This window comes from Polyodon spathula, chromosome 5 (genome assembly GCF_017654505.1).
Source record: "Polyodon spathula isolate WHYD16114869_AA chromosome 5, ASM1765450v1, whole genome shotgun sequence".
Classification (NCBI taxonomy): Eukaryota; Metazoa; Chordata; class Actinopteri; order Acipenseriformes; family Polyodontidae; genus Polyodon; species Polyodon spathula.
The window spans coordinates 3,228,791-3,245,987 of record NC_054538.1 but is presented as its reverse complement, the minus strand read 5'-3'; the positions used below and the strand labels follow the sequence as shown (position 1 = coordinate 3,245,987).

Genomic DNA, 17,197 nt, shown 5'->3' with positions numbered 1-17,197 from the left:
CAATACTTGTTTAGAATACTCTACCATTTGTAAGTTATAATTATTTATACAGTGACAGTGATATGTAAGCATACCGTTGTAAATTGCATTGTTTAGGATACAAAACAGTGGAATTTCTCAATTGTGGTTAAAAAAAAAAAAAGAGAGCATTGTTCCATCAAATATAGGCCTATTCCTCTTCACAAGAGTGCAGTTATCCTGTAAGGTGCCTGTTTCTGCATACCATATGAAACAATGCTTAGCCATCCCTCTATATTATATATATTTTTTAATTCAGCCTCACAAGACAGACATTTTCATATGCATTACATTATGTGATGCAGGACAGGAAAACTATTTATTGTGTTTCGTACAAGAAACGGAATCTAGTTACACAAGTAAGGTAGTTTTTAAAAATGCTTGGGCATTGTAGAGCTAAGACAATCTAAGGTGATCAGTTTGGAAGGGCACATTGATGATTCTCTGCTGTAGCTTTTCACAAGCATTATCCAGCTGCAGTGTTGAGAAGCCATACTGCGCTGCCAATCCAGAAATGTATTTTTCAACACATAGTATTGTACAGGCTTTAAGTGAAGGATCCACAATGACCTGCACATGGGTTCTAAAGTTTTTATTTTTTTGTTTTTATTTTTATTTAATATGTTCAATAGTAGTAGTCTAGGCCTGTTGATTTTTTATTGGTCCTAAAGTTTCAAATTAATTCACCACTTACTAAAGTGAATTTACAAACCAACCCAATTTGAATTTTGTGAAAACATACTCACATTCAAGACCAATACAACAATTACATTCTTAGTTTGGGTGCAATAAAATCTCAAGACTACTAACCCCCCTGAAGGATAATAGACTCATTTTGTAATTACTTTGCACTATCCAACCCTTTCTTTGCAACACAGTGCATTGTTTTCCATGCATAGCTGTATGCTAATGTATGTGTTATGAATATCAAACATCCCATGGGACAAAAGGCATGAGGAATGTTAGATGGAATGTTTTGTAACTATAACTGTATGTGAAAAATATCATTGATATGTCCAAAGGTTAAAACAATGTGGCAGCACTGTAATGGTTCATTTCTTCTGGTTACGAGCTGTAAGAGAGAACTTTCATATACAGCTGTCTACCAACTATAGCCACAATGTTAATGCATGTGGAATGGGGAGTTTCCTTAGCAGTTCAAATATCAAGTTGGCATCTGAAATAGTTTATGAGATATTACAGTAGCAGTTACAGTAGTGGCAGCAGTTGTCAATTTCCAAACTCATACCAGCATCCCTTATAGGGAAACTTACTGACAAATTAGTAATCTGCCTATGCCTACTCCAAATGGATCACAAAATACAGTAGCCATGTGTGTTTGTGAACTACAGCCTGCATGCTCCCAGACTGATTGGCTTATACTAAATAACATGAAGGTAAAAATCAGTAATCAGTAAGATAATTAAAATAATTGAAACTTTTACCACAGTACGTATTATCTAGAGTTATCTTGTCTTATAGATAAATTGCTTGACACCCCACCCAAATTGCTTTCTACGGTTTATTTTGGGTCACACAAACGCACAGTAGTATTTAAAATGCCCAGTGTTTATAAGCCCTGTCAAATAAGAACAAAAATAGGTCTACATTTTTAGAGTATGTCCATGTATATCAAGAACAAGCGAAACCTGTAAGTGAGAAGGTTCTGTGAGTACTCGAAATAAACTCAAACAAGCCTGTGCCATCAGCCAAGAGGATAACCAAAGAGACATGTTTTGTCACCTGCATACAAATACATTATTAGCTACAAAATTTGAAACATTACCAGGCTTGCTTTTAGTTAGTCTTTTCTTGGATAAAGGACAGGAATTACTTTTCTTAATCCACACATGGCAATGGTTGGTTGCTTGGAAAAGGACCCATGATGACGTTGCCATGGACCCTGGTGCCTACTACAAACTGTCAATTGGCTGTTTTTTAAATTTTATTTTCAATCTGAATTACCCTTTGAGCAAAGGCGTACATGCGGCTGTAAACAACACTGGGTTTTTGTATTGCTGGGGAAACTGTCAAGCAATTTATATCAACAAGAACCTCACTGCTATTCCCATTTTCTCTAATTAAGAGGAATACAGTTATGTTGATTATACTGCTTATGCTCTGCCTGTATATTAAATTACCATAGAAACGCTGATGTACTTATTCACTGCTTACCATAATTAGTGCAAGCAGAGCTCATTTGTGTACTATTTTAAATCAAACCTCTCACTGAACAAGCAGGAAATGGTGACAATGAACTCAATCCAGGCTTTACATAAGTGATATTTAGGTGAGTCACTTTTGGTTAAATTCTACAAAAGTAACACTACTTTGTTTGGTATGATTTTAAGCTACAATGTATGTAGTTAGTGAAATGAAGATTCTGTTTTTCTGTTGGGTAGCGAGATGATGTAAACATTCGGTAAAAACATCTGCAACTGCTTTTAAATGCAAACCCTATTCATGCAGTGCAGTGTAGAAACACTACCGCGCTACGTGCATTCCATGAGTTTTACATATCACACAGGACATGCTACTGGTTATTTACCAGATTTATTGGAATTATTTTTAGATTGACATATTTTTAAATGCAGCCCAATCAACAGCAATGGCCTTCACCTGATTGTCAGCATCTAATTTCTGTGGAGAGGTCGACCTGAATATCTTGAGAAGCTTCATTTGGTTCTCAAAAGAATGTGTGGCTATAAAACTATGCCTCAGATACTCAGCTTCAAATGAAAATAACGACTCTACTGTAACCACAGAAAACTGAAAATGCTTTATGCAAATGTCCTTAGTACTGTAATTCTGAATATTTAATTTTTTATTTAAAAAAAAAATACTCCTTTGGCTTGACCATAATCTGCTGTGTTGCCAAAACGTTCTCTCAACAGTATTGAAAATACAGTAAAGTAGCTCTTTTCTGGCTATTGACTTTATCATGCAGTTGAATTACTGTGTAATGGTTTTCAGTCAATTAATATATGTAAAGTTACCACTACTTTTCACCTCAACACATACCAGAAATTGCTTAAGTGCTTATATAATTTGTTTGTGTGTGTGTGTGTGTGTGTGTGTGTGTATGTATATATATATATATATATATATATATATATATAATATATATATATATATATATTATAATTTGAAATCTGTAACACATAGACATTGTGTACAAACATAATTAATGTATTACAAGTGATTTACAAACGTAAAGTGCATCAGAGGCTTAATCGAATTGGCGATATAATTCACCTCAGTTGTAGCAATTACGTAGCAATACTGATCATAAACCGCAACAATCACAGGCAGATTTATTCCAGAAACGAAGTATCTTTTAGAAATGTTTACATTGGCTACTATATATATGATACGCTAACTGTATATCCATAGTTTAAACAAACGCGGTTATTTTCTTAGTAACTTAATTCGCCAAGAGACACATGCTTCATATTGTTTTGTATACTAGTACAGCAGACCGTGCATGAATACGACAATCTACAGAATTCTTAAAACATTTTAAAATCCTCCCTCACAAATAGACCAATTGTAACTGCCTTCAACACTCGCATTTGTTTATTGTAATGTAATGCGCTTTTAATAACACATACCAAACATACATGTCAAGTGTTACAGAATTGTATTTATTACTGCTTAGATTAATTTACATTTTAAACTATTTGGATCTAAAATTAAACGTTGTATTGACAGTTATAATCACTCTAAGCGTTTTACACTGCTCAAACAAAAAAATTCGCAGTTAACATTTAACTAAACTCCCAGTTTATCATAACCATAACATTTCATATTTGTTTAAGCATAAAGGGAAATGCGCCCACTACCACACGAGGCCTGTTCTTTCCTCACTGCTGAAGAAACTCTTCCAAACAGCCTCAAACGAATCCAGAACTATATTGTGCACAAATATTTTACGCTCAGTCTATATGTGTTTAATTTCGAAACACAGTAAATAAACCGGTACAGGCCTACCTTGTAAAAAGAGGCTTTGTTTGTGCGCTATATCAGTCCATTTTGTTGTGTCTGTGCAGTGATTCTGAGCACCAAATCCCGTCTCGGTGCTCTCGTCGGCGAAACTGGCTTTTTGATGTTTTTTTTTTTTTGTTTTTTTTTAATCTATCTGTCCGACACCAGCGCGACCCGGGCTTGTTGGCTGGTATTTTGTCACTATATTGACATATTAGAATAGTAGGCACATGAAAAGACGATTGACAGTGGCAGCGACAGTCTCCCAAGTACTGCTTTCTATACAACTGTTGATTTCTTCAGTCATGACTTGTGTTTGGTTAGGTTTAGGACAGTCTACCTCTCATGACATCAGCTGCTTTTTTTCAAAAAATCAGGTGTGTTCGGTTTATAATTTGGAAGTGGAGAAGCTAATCTAACTCCAGGACCGTATCGTCTACGCTGCTAAACTGTAACTCTCTCACTAAACCACTGGTTATGCAACGGGCGTCTCCCAATCCCAGAACAGCCTGTCTTCCTCTGGATTACATTTTTAAATCAAGCCCCCGGATGCAGTTTGTTGCGTAGCATAGGCCTCCTTGTAAACTGAGTATTGGTCTAGTTAAAACTTTATTCAGTTTAACAGCGTTCTTTCATAGTAATCGCTGCTGAATTTAGTGCAGCTCAGCAAGAAAAAGTATATCGGTGTCACAGGTAAGGAACCAATGTAAACTGTTAAAAAAAAACCATCAAAAAATGGGACTGGGGCATTTAAACCATGTTCAATAAAATAGGCTATGACATTCAGAATCAATGTGATTACAGTTTATTACTATCTGAAAACTTTTTTTATTTTTAAAGTACTTTTGTAATTACAGTAAACACAGTACTAGACGGTATTCTGTATTACTCTGTCTACAGTATCTTTTTTAACCTGGTTACACTTTGCTCACGCTGCCAGCAGGTCAATAAAACCGCCCCCGAAGAGTCACGACTTGTCAAAATCGTGACACCAGGTGGCGACATCCGAGAGAAGGATTTATAGAGCTGTAATGGTTTTAAGGACTGAATTCATATTAATTTTATCAAACTGCTCTAAACTGTTGTTAGCTTCTTTAATATAAAAAATAAAATAAAAACAGAATACAAATTGTCAATAGAGCACACAGTAATATGTCAACAAACAAGAGATTTAGAACAGGAGAAAAGTAAGGACAGGTTTCACTGGACCTGATCAGCACTAAACCTGGACTACATTACCCAATTTAACAAGATTTCTGCTAGTTACGGTCTGTAAAACCAACCATAAATCTTAAAAGAAATGACAAGAGAGACAGTTTTTTTGGTTTCCAATCCACTCAATTATATTGCTAAACACAAAGTAAATAATGTCTTATATTATATTGTCACATGTCTTATACTGTGTGGCACTGGATGGTCCTAGTGGATCTAAAGAGACCAAAGAACACTCTTCTGTTGCATTGCTTTTTGGAATAACTGAATCCAACAGACACATGTGTGCATAGACATGTTGCTTAATCTAAGGGGCAATGCAGAGATTGCTGAAATATAATTGAATGCAAGCATTTCTTCAATGTAGATATTTCCTCCCACTGACTTGGTATGTCTGGTCTCCTATCATGTATAGTATTCATTATAGTCTTGAGGAGCTTTGTAGACCGTTTGGCAGTGCTGTCCTCACTACAAGCTGAATATCCCCTTGCTTTAATGTATTTATCTGATAAATGTTACACTTGTGAGGCACTTGAAGCTAGGAAGACATTTAGCATATTACTCTTTGAATGATAACACCAGTGACATGTATATCTTAGGTTGGTTGTAATGCAGATAATAATTGAAAGTTTTATACCATTACCTTTTGATCCTTTACTGTATGGATGCATAATATGCAAATAAATGTTTGGGAAACTAGCTGTGACTGTGGTAAGAAACTTTTTATTACCCACTGTACATTCTGGCAGCAGATTTCTGATTCAATATACTCATTACTTACCTATGTATACCTACAATCTGCAATTTACTTTCTTGGTTTAAATTATATTGTCAGAATGAAGTTGGGATGAGATATAGCTTTGGTTAATGCTGTGTCATTTAATTCATGAGCCTGAATTAAGAGTTCGAGTTACAGTTTTGCTTGGTTGTGTCTCTGCTCAACTTTTCACTTGCATTCATTCTGATCTCCATCTGCTGAAGATTTTCCCGTCTATGGTTACATTTTTAGTATTTCTTAATTATTTTGCTTTACAATCATTTCTTATCCAAATACTGTACTTTATATAGCTAGTCTGTATGTTTGTAACTAGTATATTGGCATTGCATTCCATAAGAATTGAAAAATGTTTTCTGCAAGATGTATTGGAATGTTTTTTTAATCAAATGCTTTGGACATTGTGGATTTGAATACAGTGGACTGTGGTATTTGTTACTGATGTTTTTCTAACATTCACTTGGGGGTGTTACGGGGGTACACTTGGGCTACACTGTGGTACATCTAATATACACAGGGTCTATAATGATAGAACAAAACAAATTGGTATTTTAGATTACAGTACCGAATCATTTGCATCATAAATTCACATTGATTACTGTAAGCACTCAATCATAAAATAAACAGGAGTACTAAAAAGTTTGAAGTGTTAAAGTTTCTTATTGGCCCTGCAGTAGATTAACATCGTACTTGTATGGATATGCTTAAAGGGACTGATAATGTTTTAAAAATCATATACCGTAAACAAATACGGAAACTGAAATGTCTGCAAGAAAATGATATCCTACAATAAAAAAAAATAAACAAACTGAAGTTTACCTATTGGCCTTTTGCAGAGACCTGTCCATATCTGCATGTTGACAGGCACACTGATTGTGAGTGTTGCACAAGCTCCCAGTTTACCTGTTGGTGGCAGTGTAACTCAAATAAATGACCAGATAAAGGAGTTCAGATCGTACTGACAGGCTAAGCCCAACTGATCAGCAAGTTTAAAATCTAAAAATAAATCGGAGAACGATATGTAGCTCAGAGGTTAAACAATTGAAAACATTTTAATACTCGTATATAATAGACATACAGATATATATGTATTGAAACATTTCTAGGATGCCGTGCTCACTTTCAGAAAGCTTCCTTTCATTTTTAATCCGGTAACCAAGGTCAAATTAATCAATATTACATTTCAACACTTAAATTGAGCTGTGTAGGTAATTCTGAAAATCCCCATGTGTCATAAGCCTTTGAACCCTAATATAAAATGATCTGATTGTGGTTTTTATGTAATTTTGCCATGAGAACAATAGTACATATTATACAGTTTTCTACACTTGTTTCAGGAGCAATGCTGGACCTTTCAGATTCCAAAAATAAAAAAGAGCTCATGTAAAACAAAACTAATTGTGTTAAATCAGAATTGTACAGCTTATGTTGAGGGATATGAACATGGTCAGAAAGCATTCATGACTTGAAAATGACCAGGTGAGCCCTAGGGGGTGATTTGATCAGCCTACAATATGCCCTATTGTGATAAGCCACTGCAATATTTTAGAACCTATTTGTATATGTTCTAATCCCAGTATTATCCTTGAAAATAAGTGTTTAGTTCCTGTCACTGTAAAACACTGTGGAGGCAGGTAATCAAATCAATACCTAGTTCAGTGTTGGCCAACTACAGCTCTGGAGAGCCATTATACCCCAGGTTTAACAAGCATTGTGAAAAGGTACAATACAATGAACTGATCATGCAGTACAGTGCATCTAGAAAGAGTAATATTTAAGAGAGGAATTGGCTAATTGTCTTAAGTGTAATCCTTATACTGTACATGTCAATGTATCTCAATGCTTAAATAAAATAAAAAACAGGAGATGATTGCTGTAATGTAAAATGCCACCTTCTGCTGTTAGAACTGGAGGTGTTATTAGGTTGGCTACCTGTGCCTTGTCTGAAACCCAGTCGAGCAATCCTAATAACAACAGTTATTTTGGGCTAGTGGTTTGCATTGAAACACATTTTCAATCAATTATCATTTTATGTAGCGTCTTTCATAGTAGACCATCATCACAAAGTGCTTTATAACATAATGGGGAACAATGCATAATACATGAAATACAGTTAAATACAAGGCATAGTATATTAAATACAAACAGTAAAAAACAATGCAAATACATTAAATACAGGCATATTACATTAAAAACATTAAAGACAGGGCTAGGACTTTACAGGCAGCCAGTGCAGCTGGGCAAGACAGGGGGTAATGTGATCATGTTTTTTACATCTGGTAAAGATCCTAGCAGTGGCATTTTGAACCGGCTGCAATCGTTTTATAAGAGAAGAGGCCCAAGAACAGACCCTTGAGGGACACCTCAGCACTGCTTCCATCATAGAAAACTGACTGCATGCGTCCAGATAGGTAAGAGGACAGCCAGGAGAGACAGGTTCCAGGGATTCCAGCATACTTCTGAAGGCGGTCAAGAAGAATGCTATGATCTATGGTATCAAAAGCAGCAGTGAGGTCGAGGAGGATGAGGACAGAGGGAGCAGCAGCAGCAGCAGCATTAAGCCAGAGATAATTTACAATCCAGAGCAGAGCAGTTTTGGTACTGTGATGCAGCCGGAAGCCAAACTGCAGAGATTCAATCAGATTTTCATCTGTGAGATGTTTCATCAGCTGGCTGGCTACAGCCTGTTCAAGAGTTTTGGAGAGAAAAGGAAGATTGGATATAGGACGGAAGTTAGATAAGACAGTCGGGTCAAGGGAGGGTATTTTGAGCACTGGTATTACTCGGGCAGTCTAGAGGGCAGCAGGAACCAGGCCTGAAACCAGGGACAGGTTGAGAGTGTGCATAATGGAAGGAACAAGGTCAGAAGCATAGAGACGGACGGCATTTGTTGGCTAGGCGTCCAAGGGGCACGTGGCAATAGTTGATTTCAGCAATAAGCTGGAGACATCAGTAATGGAAAGAGGAGAGTAGGAAGAGAGAGCAGGAGGGGCAATCAGAGGGGAGTCAAGGTGGTCGAGTACTCTACTGGGTTTGTGGCAGGACAGCGTAGAATAAATGGTGTGGAATGTATTCCAAAATAAAGAGGAGAAATCATGGCAGGTGAGAAATCAGAAGAGGATGAATGGGAGATGGATTTATTGATGACTGGATTCAGGATTTGATCAGTGGTTTTGAAGAGAATATTTGGAGAATATTCACCCTGACAGTAGCAAGCGCACACCTGTAGCTACTGAGGTGATAGGTCCAAATCTCTCTTGTGACCTGTTAGTCCAGATGACCGCCATTTGCACTCAGACTTACAACAGACAGTTGCAATGTTTCTTCACTGTTCTGAGTGTAAGCGGGGCAACTGTGTCGATGAGATGAGTAAGGGTGGCGTTGTAGAGGGACTCTGCACCATCGACCGGACACAGAAGATTGTCACTCAGAGGGGAAGAAAAGACACATTGCAAGAGCATTATAGGATTTAGGTTTTTGGGACAGAAGGAAATAACAGCATCACTAGTAGCAGAAGGTGTGGGAAGATTAATATTGGCAGTGATTAAGAAATTGTCAGAGAGAGAGAGAGATCTGAGACTGAGAGCTTGGAGATATCAAGACCTCTGATGATGAGCAGATCCAGGGTGTGTCCATGGGTGTGTGTCCACATTGAAGATTGAGAGTGTCTGAGACAGTCCAGGAGCATGGCAATCTCAGTCACTAGAGGGGAAGAAGGCAAATCAACATGGATGTTGAAATCACCTAGGAGTAAGAATTTTGTCAGTTGAAGTGCAGATTAGGGAGAGGAATTGTGAGAACTTAGCAATAAAAGCAGAGTTATTCTTTCGTGGATGAATAACAGCAAGGGTGAGGGGAGCTTGATAGTGAGATGCTCAAATGAAGAGAAGGCTGGGAAAGAGAGAATTGAGGCGGCAAGCACAGAGTTAGCAATAACAGCAGTACAATCATCTGTAACAGTGATGCGTGGCTTGTCAAAGAGCAAGTAGCCATTTAGGGTGGATAGATGTAGTGAGTGCTTATCGTTTACAGAGTGCCAGGTTTCTGCTAGACAAAGAAGATCAAGATTAGTATCAGTTATAAATTTGTTGAGAAGCAGAGATTTGTTAGTCAAGAGAACGGCAATTTAGGAAAGAGAATTTACAGTTTGTACAAAGCAATACAGGGGGAGAGGGACTTAGTAACGGTATCTGAAGCAAATACTTACCAGTGTTCATTCTAGGAGAGGAGACAAAGTGAGCATGCTTTGTCCGGGGGATCCAGACATTAGTCTGAGCTGTGGCAGTCTAAGGGCCACACGTCCAAGGGCAGTCCTTGCTCTGACTGCCACAGCGCAGACTGTCCTTGGACGTGTGGCCCTTAGACTGCCACAGCGCAGACTGTCCTTGGACATGTGGCCCTTAGGCTGCCACAGCTCAGACTGCCCTTGGATGTGTGGCCCTTCAACTGGCTGGTGCTTAGAACAGCTGGTGCTCTAAGATACTGTTTGCCAATTTATACTGTCCTGCAGGGCTATAGCTGGTCCAGTTTACACACTATTTAAATTTGCTTCAATTTACCACAGCTCTGAACACTTTAGAAAATTAATTATTTAGCCCAGCTTATGTATTTATATCGGCAAACAAGCATTCAAATTTACTTACCTAATGCTAATTCTACACCCTTCAAACTGCAAGCAGCAACACAATCCACGTTTTAAGCAAGTCTGTCGCTAGAATGTTCTATATTATACATTCTAGTATCTAGTATGAACTGCTGCTAATAATCCTGTACATGTGTACTGGAATAGAGAAAGCTGAAACCATTTTATGTGACATAGCAACCACTGTTTATACAATTATAACAGTTACATTGATGTCATTGTGACATCACAGCAGCCTTTTAACATTATATACTGGATATAACATCAATCCCAAAGGATAGCATTTTACAAAGTAAACAGCAGCATGAAACAGAAATCATTTCCTCTGGGTTAGTACAATGTAAAAGCTTTTATTTGTCAGTGTTTCACCTAAAACTTGCGAAAACAGCATTTAGTTCAGATAGTAATGTTTCCAAGAAACTTCCCACGATGATTGATTTGATATAATTTTCCATTAAAAACTACTTACAACTGATTGTTGCTACAAGACTTGTTTTCTAAATATACCCCTTTCCATTTTTAGCCTTAATTTACTAGTGTTCCAAGTACGCATGGCGTGTCCTCTAGTTTTAGCTATTATATGATTCTTTCCTTTTTGAAGTACTCATGGCGTGTCTTCTAGTTTTAGCTATTATATGATTCTTTCCTTTTTGAAGTACGCATGGCGTGTCTTCTAGTTTTAGCTATTATATGACTCTTCTTTTTGAAGTACATATGGCATGTCCTCTAGTTTTCGCTATTATATGACTCTTTCCTTTTTGAAGTACGCATGGCGTGTCCTCTAGTTTTAGCTATTACATAACTCTTTCCTTTTTGAAGTACGCATGGCGTGTCTTCTAATTTTAGCTATTATATGACTCTTTCCTTTTTGAAGTGCGCATGGTGTGTCCTCTAGTTTTAGCTATTATATGACTCTTTCCTTTATGAAGGTCTTGGATTTTTTGTTTTATTTTTTAAAAGTATGACTTCAATCAAATCATCATAAAGTCAGAAAAAAACAACATATGAATCCAAATTAACGTGTATTTATACTAAAGTAATACAAAGATGACGACAAAAGATTTAGAAGTGAGTAGTTTTTCGAGATTTACAATTATACTGTAAATACAGTATAATTGTAAATCTCGAAAAACTATGCACTTCTAAATCTTTTGTCGTCATCTTTGTATTACTTTAGTATAAATACACGTTAATTTGGATTCATATGTTGTTTTTTTCTGACTATGTGAACGAAAAGACACACATTTGCCCATTTTCCCATTGGAAATAGTGATATGTTGAAATATCACTGTCCTGGTCACAAAAGCAAAGTTTGTGGGGAATAATAGCCATGTTCTATACTTTTGAGGCATAAGCAATTAGGAAATAACACTTACTACCCAGGAACAAAAAAAAAATAAACATTTTGTTACACAGTGCAATCATTGATAGGTAATTGTCTTCACTGTTACAGAAATTACTTTTATTTTTGGTAAGAGTAATTGAGGGAACTGCTTTGAGTAATCAGAATCGGTTTGCACAGCTACATGTTAACTTGTTAGTAAACAATTAGGGTAGAAAAAATGTCAAGTACTTCTGCAGATTAATCTGAGAGTTTATTAAGAGGTTAAAACTAATCATTGCATAACCCTACCTGTCATGCACTTCCATTCACTAGGGTTCACATGGGTTAATATCTACAGTATTTCTACACTTGGCTGAAGAAAACTCTGCTTGCATGCCTTCATTTCAGATAGTCTTGGCTGTGAAATGTAAAATTAATGAAGTGTAATAGTAAGCCTGCCTGAGAGTAAGGCAGGGACACAGAACATAAGAACATAAGCAAGTTTACAAACGAGAGGAGGCCATTCGGCCCATCTTGCTCGTTTGGTTGTTAGTAGCTTATTGATCCCAGAATCTCATCAAGCAGCTTCTTGAAGGATCCCAGGGTGTCGGCTTCAACAACATTACTGGGGAATTGGTTCCAGATTCCAACGATTCTCTGTGTAAATAAGTGCCTCCTATTTTCTGTTCTGAATGGCCCTTTGTATAATCTCCATTTGTGATCCCTGGTTCTTGTTTTTTTTTTTATGTCGAAAAAGTCCCTTGGGTTGACTTTTTCAATACCTTTTAGGATTTTGAATGCTTAAGTCAGATAGATAGATCGTCACATAGTCTTCTTTGTTCAAGACTGAATAGATTAAATTCTTTTAGCCGGTCTGCATATGAAATGCCTTTTAAACACTGAATAATTCTGGTCGCTCTTCTTGAACTCTTTCTAGAGCAGCAATATCCTTCTTGTAGCGAGGTGACACAATATTCTAGATGAGGTCTTACTAATGCATTGTAAAGTTTAAACATTACTTCCCTTGATTTAAATTCAACACTTTTCACTATATATCTGAGCATCTTGTTGGCCTTTTATAGCTTCCTCACATTGTCTAGATGAAGACATTTCTTAGTCAACATAAACTCCTAGGTCTTTTTCATAGATTCCTTTTGCAATTTCAGTATTTCCCATATGGTATTTATAATGCACATTTTTATTTTCTGCATGCAGTACCTTATACCTGTCTCTATTAAATGCCATTTGCCATGTGTCTGCCCAGTTCTGAATGATGTCTAGATCATTTTGAATGACCTTTGCTGCTGCAATGGTGTTTGCCACTCAAGTTTTCTTACTATACCAGAATCTAAGTCATTAATGTAGATTAGGAATAGCAGAGGACCTAATACTCATCCTCGCTGCACTTATTTAAACTAGTGTGGGACCAGATATCATTCATCTTAAAATGCAAGCTTGCTTTTAAATTGCTTTGTCTACTCAGTGGATGGAAGTTCATGACTGGTAAGATTTATGGAATTATTGAATTACCTATAAATCATTTTTCAAACATTTTTTATAGGTTTTTGGGAAATATTATAATAATAATAGTGTTTACTCTAGTCCTTGTATTTTTTTTCATAGAATATGGCATGGCTCCTGACTGCAGAGTAAATGTGATAAGAATATTACTGTGAGGGAAATTAGGATGTTAATGTCAAAAGCAAAGCCTAAACCCCAGAGAACAGAGTTCACAGAACCACAAAATTATACCGGTTTAAACTAAATTACTATAAATCTGTCTTCCGTTGAAACTCCAGGCAATTTTACAAATGATCCCAGAAGCATTAGTGTTAATGTACTTACTGCAAGAGATTTACTAACAAGATAACCATATAAAACAAAAGGAAATATGGAAAAACCATTTAATGGATTTAATTATTTTTCTAAATGTAGGCTAATGTTTCTACTTACATCAGCAATAATTTAAATTTTTGACATATATCGGTAAGCATAAAGTTTAGGTAGCTTTCATCTGTTAATGCTATCAGTGCATGTTCTCTGTGAACATTAGAATTCTCTTTGTACTGTGTTCCTGTTTCATATTTAAAAAAATTTCAGCGTATGCAATAGAGGTTTGTAATTCATTAATATAACTGTGAGATTCATACAGTGACTGGGGCAGGTCTCTTTGGGGCAAGAGTCATAATAATTAAATGCAAAAAAACCAGAAAAGGGCACCTGCCTTGACATTTATTGGATTTGCATGTTAGAGTCACATGATTTTCACAGTCCAATATGTAAATCTCACTAGTCATGAAATCCTGGATAGTTTTTAAACTCTGAAGTTCAAGCACTCTGGTGACTTTTCGGGATCTCTCACACGTGTCTTCTCTAACTGCACCACTGTAAAGTAAGTGATACAGGATTTTACAATCTGCTCACAAAGGTATTCTTGTAGGCTTATTATATATATATATATATATATATATATATATATATATATATATACACACACACACACACACACACACACACACACACACACACAAACAACCATAGCCACGATTTTGGAGCTACTAAAACACATGGCTCAGGCTTATCACAGAGATGAAATAGCAACAATGTTTAGCTGGCAATTTGCTGTCCATTTTTGTTGTTTTTGCCTTGCTACATGCAGCACAGTGTTAATCTTGAACATATTATGCAATCGGCCCTCATGCTTTTAAGGATTACAGATGCAGTAAAAACTCAGCCACTACCTGAGTAGTCTGTTCTATATACTGCACCAGCTTGGAAATATGTAGGGTTACTGTATTATATGTGACTCATTTTAACCGTGAGTACAGCACTGGTTTGTAATGGGAAGACAGGAAGACCACCAGCTCAGGGCTAAAAATACAGACTTCCCCTTCTAAAAACAAGAAACCTCTTCCTAACTAAATCCCACTGCACTACTTCATCTGGGTGTGTAGGTTGTGAGAGTCATTCAAAACATACAGTACACAAACTTGATATAACCTTAGTTTGAATGATCAGCCTCAGCTGTTTGCTTCTATTAAACATTAGCTAGAATGTAGTTAACAAATACAGCATGTATCGGTTTCTCTTTAAAGCTGCGGAGTCTAGTTGAATTGTACTTCATAATATGCTAGCTTGGTGTCTGTTGACGTCCGTCCTCTTGTGAACACAATTATACTGACAAGCAGACCTTTGCACCAGTTCACATTCCTCAAAGCCAGTAAACAAGTGTTATCTCACCCTCGCTATGAAACCTGCTTGCCACTGTCCCTAAGTAAAATAACTTGATGTGGTTATTCAATGCTAGCACTGCATTAAAATACCAAAATCGAAGGCTATAGCATTTTGCACAGAACATATAGTCCAATATTTTAAAAAAATGCATTTCAGAGATTAATTAGAAGAATTTCCAAGCAAGTTCTTAAAATAAAATAAATAAATAAATAATAATAATAATAATAGTAATAATAATAATCTTTTAACAGCCTGTCTCTCGCAGCTCAACACTAATTTCCCCTGTTTTTGGCGTGTTTAAAAATCTCAGATTGTAAATCAAGATCTGCTTTCAGAAATGGTAATGTTCCAGGGAAAAAGCTTTCAAAAGCATACATAAACTTTGCAAACATTCTCTTTATCTAACATCAGTGGAGTATTGTACTTTAATGGTGTCAAAGTTGGGCAGCGCTCTTTCCATTAACATTACTGGCAGGCACCTGTTAACTAACATTTTTATATGCTGAGAGAGCACTGACACCTTTTTATTGGGTGGAAAAAAGTGGCACTTCTTTACTATCAACTTTGCCTATTGTGTGTATCTGCTTCATATATTATCTAGTATTAATTAAAGCCTTCTCCACCTGTAGACATGGGTTTCTAAATTCTAAAGCCATACTTATTTATTTTATACTTAAAAATGTAAAATGAAATAGACCAATAGTGTTTAACTGCAGTGGTATCACGGCCATTGACACCCTCCCAGCATTTCAGTGCCAGCAGAGATGATTAGAATTTGTACTGTCATGTAATTGAATATAGTAGTTGGGATTATGATTATAACATGCTTTAATGTAAACAAGCCTTACAAACAGCTTTTATTACTGACTGTATAACTTTACAATTAATATATACTGTACTGTATTAATACTTATATTCATCCTGTTCACACCCCCCTTATTAGCATTAATTATTATAAAAACAACTAAACAAAGCTTTTAATGGCTCAGCTTCACTACTTCGAAAATATATGCCGCAGTCAGAGAAAAAAAATGCTGCAGTATTTTTAGCCTTTTATTCCCCAAGCGATGCATTTTACTGACTTAAATGAGCCTTGAAGACGATGAAATACAGGCTGCTAAATGACTGGTTTATTCCTATCCTGTAGCTTAGAGCAGAGACCTGGGATGTGTGGAGGCATACCAGCCTGATAGCTCAGCTGTTGAGATGCTGAGAAAAACCAGTCTCAAACTTCTCAGCTGCTGCTTGGCATGATGAGCTGAGAACACTGTTTAAATATAGAAGTGTTGCTCAGTCCTACAAACCCACCCTTAAATCAGACAGAGAACAAGAAAAGGGATAAGAACATTTCATCAACAACAACAACAACAAAAAACAATGACATATATTCTACAAACTTCTAAACAATAATTAACAACAGTTTAAAAACCTGGGCGGGAACATATATATTATATATATATATATATGGTATAATATATATATATATATATATATATATATATATATATAATATATATATATATATATATATATATATATATAAGTATATATATATATATATATAAATCCTGGTGCTGTGACCTCCTCCTCCCCCTTCTCTCTCTCTCTCTCTCTCTCTCTCTCTCTCTCTCTCTCTCTCTCTCTCTCTCTGAAACTTTGTGAGAAGAAAGTAGTCTTTCATTTTTGGTGTACAGGGTCAAGGCTCCTGTCTTTTCATTAGGATTACGCTGGCTGTGGTGACAGCATTCTGATCAGGTAGGAACACAGACTGTGCGACTCGGGTGAGCAGTTCAATTGGGAATGGGAATGCTGTGTTTAATATCTACAATGAAGAAAATTATACTATCTAACAGGCATAGAACGTAATATTCATATTAATAAGGTTTTTCATATTGATTCATGTTCTTAAGAAAATACTGTAGGTTAATCTCAGGACTCTTGTAATAGCATTTCAATTGAGTCCTGAATCACTGTGTGTAAGATTTCGTGTGTGAAGCCACTTGTAAAT

The 17,197-nt window shown here is 36.3% G+C and overlaps 2 protein-coding genes across 11 annotated transcripts in view; one reads left to right on the top strand and one right to left on the bottom strand.

The window, feature by feature from the left end:
- Window positions 1-4,755, bottom strand: part of senp6a (SUMO specific peptidase 6a) — a 45,559-nt gene extending 40,804 nt beyond the window's left edge. For 4 of the 9 annotated variants that reach the window (XM_041249498.1, XM_041249503.1, XM_041249504.1 and 1 more), the window contains exon 1: window positions 4,009-4,754. The gene's annotated coding sequence lies outside the window, so the exon portion shown is untranslated. Of the gene's footprint in view, window positions 1-4,008 lie in introns of all 9 variants that reach the window. The other 5 variants (XM_041249495.1, XM_041249497.1, XM_041249496.1 and 2 more) reach the window with 2 other exon arrangements.
- A 12,088-nt stretch (window positions 4,756-16,843) lies between these two features.
- The window catches only part of LOC121315423 (filamin-A-interacting protein 1-like), a 35,837-nt gene continuing 35,483 nt past the window's right edge, over window positions 16,844-17,197 (top strand). For both annotated transcript variants that reach the window (XM_041249491.1, XM_041249493.1), the window contains exon 1: window positions 16,844-16,944. The gene's annotated coding sequence lies outside the window, so the exon portion shown is untranslated. The remainder of the gene's footprint in view (window positions 16,945-17,197) is intronic.